This window comes from Grammomys surdaster, unplaced genomic scaffold (assembly GCF_004785775.1).
Source record: "Grammomys surdaster isolate TR1022 unplaced genomic scaffold, NIH_TR_1.0 126124, whole genome shotgun sequence".
Classification (NCBI taxonomy): domain Eukaryota; kingdom Metazoa; phylum Chordata; class Mammalia; order Rodentia; family Muridae; genus Grammomys; species Grammomys surdaster.
The window spans coordinates 4614065-4622001 of NW_021620932.1; the positions used below are offsets into that span (position 1 = coordinate 4614065).

The window sequence follows — 7937 nt, forward strand, 5'->3', positions numbered from 1 at the left end:
AGGGTAAGAAATTGGCCTTTTCCCTGGAGAACAGAGAAAAATGTGCAAAGCTACATTTCCACAGAGTATTAAGGAGACAGATGAAAGTGGATTTTCTCTGGAGGATGGAGGTGACAATAAAATGGAACTTTGAGGACAAAAGTCTCAGCTTTGACAGCACCAATATGCTTGGTTCAGCTGCCCATCACAATAAACCAATTTTTCTTTTTTGCAGTTGTCACCTGTTTTTAATTTGTTTTCCAGTCACTGTCAGATGCTCTGCAAAGGCTGAGCAGCTCCCAGGCAACAGTGGTCATAGTGGCCATGCAGAAGCCACAGGCTATACAGAGTTCTTCTTCCCAAGCCCCACTCAGTGTCTCCTTCTTCTTGACCTTAATTTCAGTCTTTCATCCCCTAAAGAGGGACTGTGCCTCGTCTAGGCTTCCAGTTCCCTCTACAAATTCATCATAGGTTGATTTCTCTGCAAAGGGTCAAAGGCCTAAGAGTTCTATCATGCTGGCCTTCTCCAGCACTTCTTTCTCCAGGAATCACCAGCTCACCTTCTCGACCTGCTCTAGGTATTGGTGAATAATTCCAGGGTCTAATCATAGGTAGACCTGACAAGGCAGCAGATTTCCTCATCAAAGTATTGGGCAGTTGGCTCACTGTATGGCTTCTCCACCATGATTTTGCCTTGTCCGGTAAAGTCAAATGATACATTCCAAACTACACAATCTGGTCTCTAAATGACCTTCCTTATGTCATCCCGAGCCTCTGTGGTGATCTGAACAAAGAGCTTCTCAGCCAACCTCCTTCCCAGCAGCATGTAGATTCTGTTGCATAGCTGCACATATGTGTAGAGGTACTTCTCACACAGAAAGTACTGGGCACAGAAAAGCTCCTAGCCCTGCGGTATAATGAAACACCTTCAGCAGAGGGTTCCAAGAACAAGCCTATCTGCTTTCTCAGCCTTGTGGTTAGCTATATTGTCTTTTTACTGGATTGCAGGACCTGGGTCTTCTTCCTAGTGCCTCCAATGACCCACTTGATGGCTTTCTCAAAGTGCCACTCCTGGGTGGAAGGTGTAAGATGGCAAGCAGCATTCAGTGCTGCTTCATTCCACACATTAGAAATATTAGCACCAGTGAAGCCAAAAATAAGAGCTGCTAACTTCCTTAGAAAACATCTTTGGTGAGGCTTTCATCTAGCTGGAGTGTAGGTAAGTGGACTTTGAAAATGGAGACTCTGCCTTTGATATCAGGGGAATCAATATAAATCTGGAGGTCAAACCATCTAGGACATGCCAGGGATGGATCAAGGCTATCAGGGCAATTGGAGCCAGGTAGCACTACCACATTAGTTGAGGAGCTGAACCCAAACATCTTCATCTCCACAAGCATCTACTTTAAATTTTTCTGCTGATCACTATGGCTTCCCAGGTGACTATGGCCTTGTCTAAGTCCTGATATTGTTTTGTTCAGGAAACTCATAATTTCCAGTTTGGTTTCTTCACAACTAGCCACATCTGTGAACTGACATCAGTGTTATTCTTTAAGATCTTGGCTGTTGTCTCACCAAAATTGAAGAGGCCTCCTCCTAGCCCACCATGACCTGGACCAGGGTAGGTAACAGCCTTTGTGGAAAAGTGACATCTATCATTCTCAGTGGCTTAGATTAAAGCAGTGTGATTAATGGACTCAATCCCTAGCTCCAACTGCACCAACTGGAGGTTAAAAACACTCAAAAGTTATGAACACTGCCAATATTACTTCTAGGATACTGTCTCAGGAACAGAAGTAACACAATTTGCTTATTCATACCCTCCAGTTTGTCCATCAGTCTTCTGGCCATGTAATACTATTCAAAGTACTTCCTAATGATCTCTATCTTCTTATTCTTAAATAAAAATAAACAAACCTAAAGACAAGAGCCTAGCATGTCTATCCTCTGAGATGCTGTACCAAAAGCTGACTGAGACAGATGCAGCAATGTACAGGCAACCGTTGGACTGGGTTCAGGGACTCCTATGGAATAGTTAGGGGAAGGATTGAAGGAACTGAAGGGTATGACAATCCAATAGGAAGACCAACAGTGTCAACTAACCTGGACTCCTTGGAGCTCCCAGAGACTAAGCCACCAACCAAAGAGCATACATAGGCTGGTTTGAAGCCCTGGGAACATATGTAGTAGAGGAATACCTTATCTGGCCCCAATGTGAGAGGATGTGTCTAATCCTGTAGAGTTGTGATGATCCAGAAAGTGGGGATGCTGGTGGTGGGCACCCTCTCAGAGCAAAGGTAGGGAGATGGAGTGAAGAACTGTGGGAGGGGGGACCTGGAACATTTGAGATGTAATAAATTAAATAATTAATTATAAAAATCATTTGGAAGGTTTGGAATGCAGCCAAGGGGAAAATGAATGTGTTCTTTGCAGAGCTAGCGGCAGCAAGCATTCCCCTAATAATATGGCTGAGCAATGCCACATGCCCCCTCATGCTGCTCCAGACCATCCTGGAGTTTCCTGCACCACCTTCACAACACCACTGCTTGGCAAAGACCAATCCAGTATCGCTTGACAGCTTGAGAGCCTGGCCAGACCTTACCAGTTGATAGAACATCCCCTGTTCTCACCTGGGTGCGAGCCACCATTTTTGGTTTTGTTTGTTTGCATTTTAAGCAGTGAATTGTTTGTCAGGGTGCACATTGTGACTAGGTATAGATGGCAGAAGAATGAAATGGCCTTGGCAGGCTAGCTGATCAGTCTGGCCTCTATTTACTTCTTTCCTTTAGTAGAGAAGCAGCATCCCGTGTCGTGCTGTTGGTATTCAGTGTCTTGCTATCTGTGGCTTGCTTTCTTACTGGAGTATTTTTGTAGAAGTGTTACCAAAAGTAATTCTAATAAATGTGTGTGTGTTACTCCTGTTCCTGAGAAGACATCGGAGAAGTCACATTGGTAGTGTTGAGTGTTCGCAACCTCAAGTCAGCTTAGTGGGAGCGGATCCACCAACCAGGCTGCAGTAATCTATGCAACACCCAGGGGATGCAGTGTGTACAGCTAAGCAGTCCCAGACTGCGCATGGTCCTATTGATCATTTTCTTAAGCTCCGGGTCTGCAGGTTTTCAAGGAGTAAGGTTGTTATTTTGAGTTTACATGTAAGACTCATTCTGCTTTCCATACAATAATTATTTCTTCTCTGGCTTGCAGGCCAGACCTTTAAAAATAAATGTCTTCATCTCAGATGTGGTCATTTTGATTGAAGTCTGCCATTTTTGGAATCCAACCTTAAGGGAAATTTAAACATTAGGTATCTTTATATCTAGCGGTGTTTAGGCAGACAGTCACTGAGTGAATGTCATGGTTATGGGGGAGTCAAGCAGGATTGTGATACTCATTCTAGGAGAGAGACTCAAAAGAATGAAGGTTGCAAGTTTCCACAGTAATCTAGGTAGCTTGTGTAGCTTGTGTGCCCCTATGAGGAAGGGATTCCTCCTAGGACAGGAATGACAATTTTTGACCTGACTAGGAGATGGCTTCAGTCACTTTTTTTTCATTATATTTAGCAAGAAACCAATGGTGTATTATTCAGATACAACATCTTAGAAATTTAATAACTTTAAAATCTACCGGAAATAGGTAGAGGTGGATGATGTATTAGAATGCCTCTTGGTAACACTTCAACAAAAATACACTAGTAAAAAGCAAGGCATAGGTAGCAAAAGACTGAAGACCAGCAGCAAGGCATGTGTCACTGTGTGCTTATTAAAGAAAAGAAGAAAATAGGAGCAGATTAATCAGTTAGGCTCTCAAGGACATTTCATTCTTCAGTCACCTAAACCCAGTCACACTGCTCATTTAATCAACATCTATAGACATTATGCTATCTCTTAAATACATTTTTAATTGTATCATATGAAGTAATGATTGCAAGAAAATTAAATCCATACATGTAACCATTGGCATAATCACATGATACTGTCTTCCATAAAACTATGTCATGCTGTGTCAACAAACTTTGCTTGCAAGGTTGTTCTATGGATACTTTAAAGCCTTTTATCGTCCTGACACAGGGTTATAGTAGTATACTGGTCATCAATGCAATTCATAAGCTTCATAACAGGGTAAAACTGTTGCCTGTTTCCCTCCTTTGGAAACATGCATGTTTTCTTCTTTTATAATAATATCTAGTTCTCAGGGAGGAGTAGTTTAAGTCAGTCCTAGGTTAGTGACGACTGAGCCCTGTATCAGGAGTGCATGCCCTCTCCAATATTAGGTTCTTGTCTTCCACTTTTGGCCAAGTAAAAGCTGGCAATAGCAATAGCCTGTAATATTTGGGGAGTCTGCTGGACAACCCTGACCTGTAACTCAAAATGAACTTCAGATGTCTGGTACTGAGGTTTTTGTTAGAAGGTCTTTGGCTTTTTGAGAATTGTCAGCCCAGATGAAAATGTTTCATTTATAGTATATGTGTATATTTATACATAGATTTAGATATTTGTAATTTTTGTAAATTTTAGGAAGAAAGCTAATATTATAGCTCCTTATGATTTTTCAGACATCTTTCATATTAATTTACCTTTCCCTTCTTCTTCTATATTTATCTTACTTATAATTAAGCACTCTCTTTTTCCCATTTCCCTATTCAGACTGCTTGTACTCTCCTGTCCTTTCCCTCTATTGGTCTCTGATCATGTCTCCTAAACAATCCTTTCTTGCTTGTTCTTGTCTTGATCCCTTGTTCTTGTCTGTTTGGTTAGTGGATTTTATTATTATTATTATTATTATTATTATTAAATTTTCTGTAGTAGTAGTAGTAGTAGTAATTGTAGTAGTAGTATTGGTGCAGTTCTGTAGTTGTTCTAGAATATCTATTCCTGTGAAGATTTGGAGTGATGAGCATATGCTATGATGAGAAAGAACAGGCCATGCATGTCTCACTAAATATAATTTCTCTAGCTCCACCCACTTACCTGAACAGCTCATAATTTCATACTGAACATGCTTTCCAGTTGAAATACATTTCAGTTTTTTCCATATCTAGCTTTTGTGAATATAGCAGCAATGAACATGGTAGAGCAAGTTATATATGGAGCAGGATGTCAAGGTTTCTGCATATGACAAGGACTTTTACATTTGAGACACAGGGTGGGTTTGTTTTCAATATATTCAGTATTTCAATTCGACACCCTGATTTCCATAGTGTCTGCACCAATCAGTTTTCAATCCCACCAAAAGTTATGAGGATTCCACTATCCTCACAATTGCCCCAGCAGTTGTTGATGGTTGGTTGGTTTGTTTTTAAATTAGATCTTTGGCATGTTGACTGAGGTTATTGTGAAATCTCTAAGGTATCTGAGTTTCATTTTCCTAATTACTAGGAACAATAAACATTTTGAGACATTGCTTAGCTATTTTTTCCTTAGCTTGAGCTCACTGATCGGGTTGCCATCCCATTTTCTGAATGGACTGTCTTTGTTGTTATTCTTTTTCCTTTAAACTCTGTTTCTTAAGTTCATTACATAGTCCCTGTCATAAATATCTGCAGTTGTTCTGGTCTTCTGATGATTACTGCGCTATCAGTGCTTTTTGAAATTATGACATCTATCAACAAAGGTTCATTTTAAAAAGTAGATCTGACCTAACATTTCATCTATGTTTATCTGAAATTCTATGAAACAAAATATAAGAATCAAAGCATAATAATATATATATGGCGAACACATGTGCACATATTTTGGGTTGTAAGGGGATACAAAGATTATTTAGTCCATTTCCTGATTCCCCCACTGAAGCAAAGTTCAGTCCCCAACACCCATGTCCTCTGGCAGCACACGACAATTTACAAGTCCAGTCCCAGAGAATCAAATGCCTACGTATTTCTGGCCTATGGAGTATACATATTGCATACATTCACACAAATACACATGCATGTGAATAATATGCAAATACACCATTGGCATGAGTCTTGTATGTAAGCATTCATTTTTGATTTTGTATGCTATTATCTCATTATTTTAATAGTTTTCAACTAATTGTGGAAATTTGAGGTAGAAAGTTTTTTCTGGAAGTGAACACTGAGTGGAGTCTGTCTTTCAGGGCTGTTTTCAAGTACACAAGTAAGGTCTGCATATGAACTCCAGCTGTGTGATCCCCCCTTTTATTTGGCAAGTGGAAGCACTGGAACTTTTAGTCCATCTGGAACACCTCAGGCATTCAGTTCATTTATTAACTTATTACCAAGCTTGGCATATGAATTTTCAGTCTATCAGTGAAGCAGAAATTTATATAAAAAAAACTAGGTAAGTGGACTTTAATAGAAAGCCATGTGTATTAGAAATATTTAAAAGACCTTCCTGGTGTTGGTTATTTGATAGTGTCGGTGTACTTACGTATTGATCTCAGATTATTATAAATGAGCTTTACTGTAATGTTGTACAGATAAAATGAAATGAAATAATTGCTGTGACCAGAAGAGGGCGACCTTGTAAAATTATTTGAGGCAAAAATTTCCAAGAATTCTTATGTTAGTACTAAGCTCAATTAAAAAAAAAAAAGTATTAAAGTTTCAGAAGTTACTTTTTTTCTCTACAGTTAGATGGTAATATAGTAAAGTTCTTCTGGGGATATAAAATATAGCTTCACATTTATACCCGCACATATGCAATGTGTGTGTGTGTGTGTGTGTGTGTGTGTGTGTATAAACATACATACACACACACACACACATTATTAATTAATTTAAATTAATTTAACTAAATTTAAATCCTTTGTATTATATATGCTTTGAAGTATGTCTAGATGTGGTACAATCACACATAGAATTAACAGCGCTGTCATTATAGCCGTAAAGTTTAATCAATTGTAAGCTAAACCAAATAATATAATACAATCTCTCTCATATAAAAAGAGAAAGGTACACATGTTTGTGTGTAAACGTATTATGTGTATAGATTTATATTGTAAAATAAAGCCATTTATCTTTGCCTATCTTGCCAGTTAGAAAATTCCTGAAAGCGTCACAGATGGGACACTAATTATACCACCTGGAGACTTTCACTTGATAAATTTGTGACATGATATGAAGAGAAGTTTGTCACAAAATATTATTAATGTTTCTCCTAATCAATTCATAAAGCCAAGTAATTGGCATGTGTTCCATTTTGAATGCCAACAATAGCTTTTACATTCTTGTCTGGGTTCCTCCAATGGTTCGTTCAACTGGTAGAAAGGTTCTGATGATTATCAATAATGATGCTATCAATTATTTGATCACTTGCTACCCTACATACATGAGTCAAGGAATGGGAACCATATATTGTTTGCTTCAACTGTCAAATGTATCACTTTGGGCTTCCTGTTTCAGGTTACACGCTTTCTGATCTCATTTGTTACCTTAAAGTCAAACAAATCTTGGAGTGGAGATTAAAAGAGCTTGTAGTTCAAATCCTCCTGTAAAATAAAGAGATAGCTTGTGATCCATGATCACCTGTGGTGGTAGTAGGAGAAAAGCAGACACACGGGAATCCTTGGAAGCTCACCTGGCAGCTACTCTCCAACAGCAAACAACAAAAATACTACTTGAATTTAAATGTGAAACATCTCACTTATACTCTTGAGTATAAGTATCTTGAGATTTGTTCCCCAGGTAGTGTCCTCTTGGGGAAGGTTGTGGAACCTTTAGCCTATCAACCCTTACAAGAGGAAATGTCTCACAGGAAGAAGGATTGGAGGCTTGTAAACCAGCCACACTTCCGTTTCACTCTCTGCTTCTCTGCTTCCTGGGTGCTTATGAAATGGGGCCACTTCTTCTTCTCCTGAAATCTCTGCTGCCTACTTCATGTCTACCTGTATACCATGGTATAACTGCATGGATCTCTCTCTCTCTCTCTCTCTCTCTCTCTCTCTCTCTCTCTCTCTCTCTCTCTCTCTCTCTCCCTGTTATCAAGATCGGAAGAGCGTCG

At 39.3% G+C, this 7937-nt stretch overlaps 1 pseudogene; it reads right to left on the reverse strand.

Moving 5' to 3' along the window:
- Window positions 1-249: 249 nt before the first annotated feature.
- On the reverse strand, window positions 250-1469 carry LOC114611788 (annotated as a pseudogene).
- Window positions 1470-7937: the final 6468 nt, after the last annotated feature.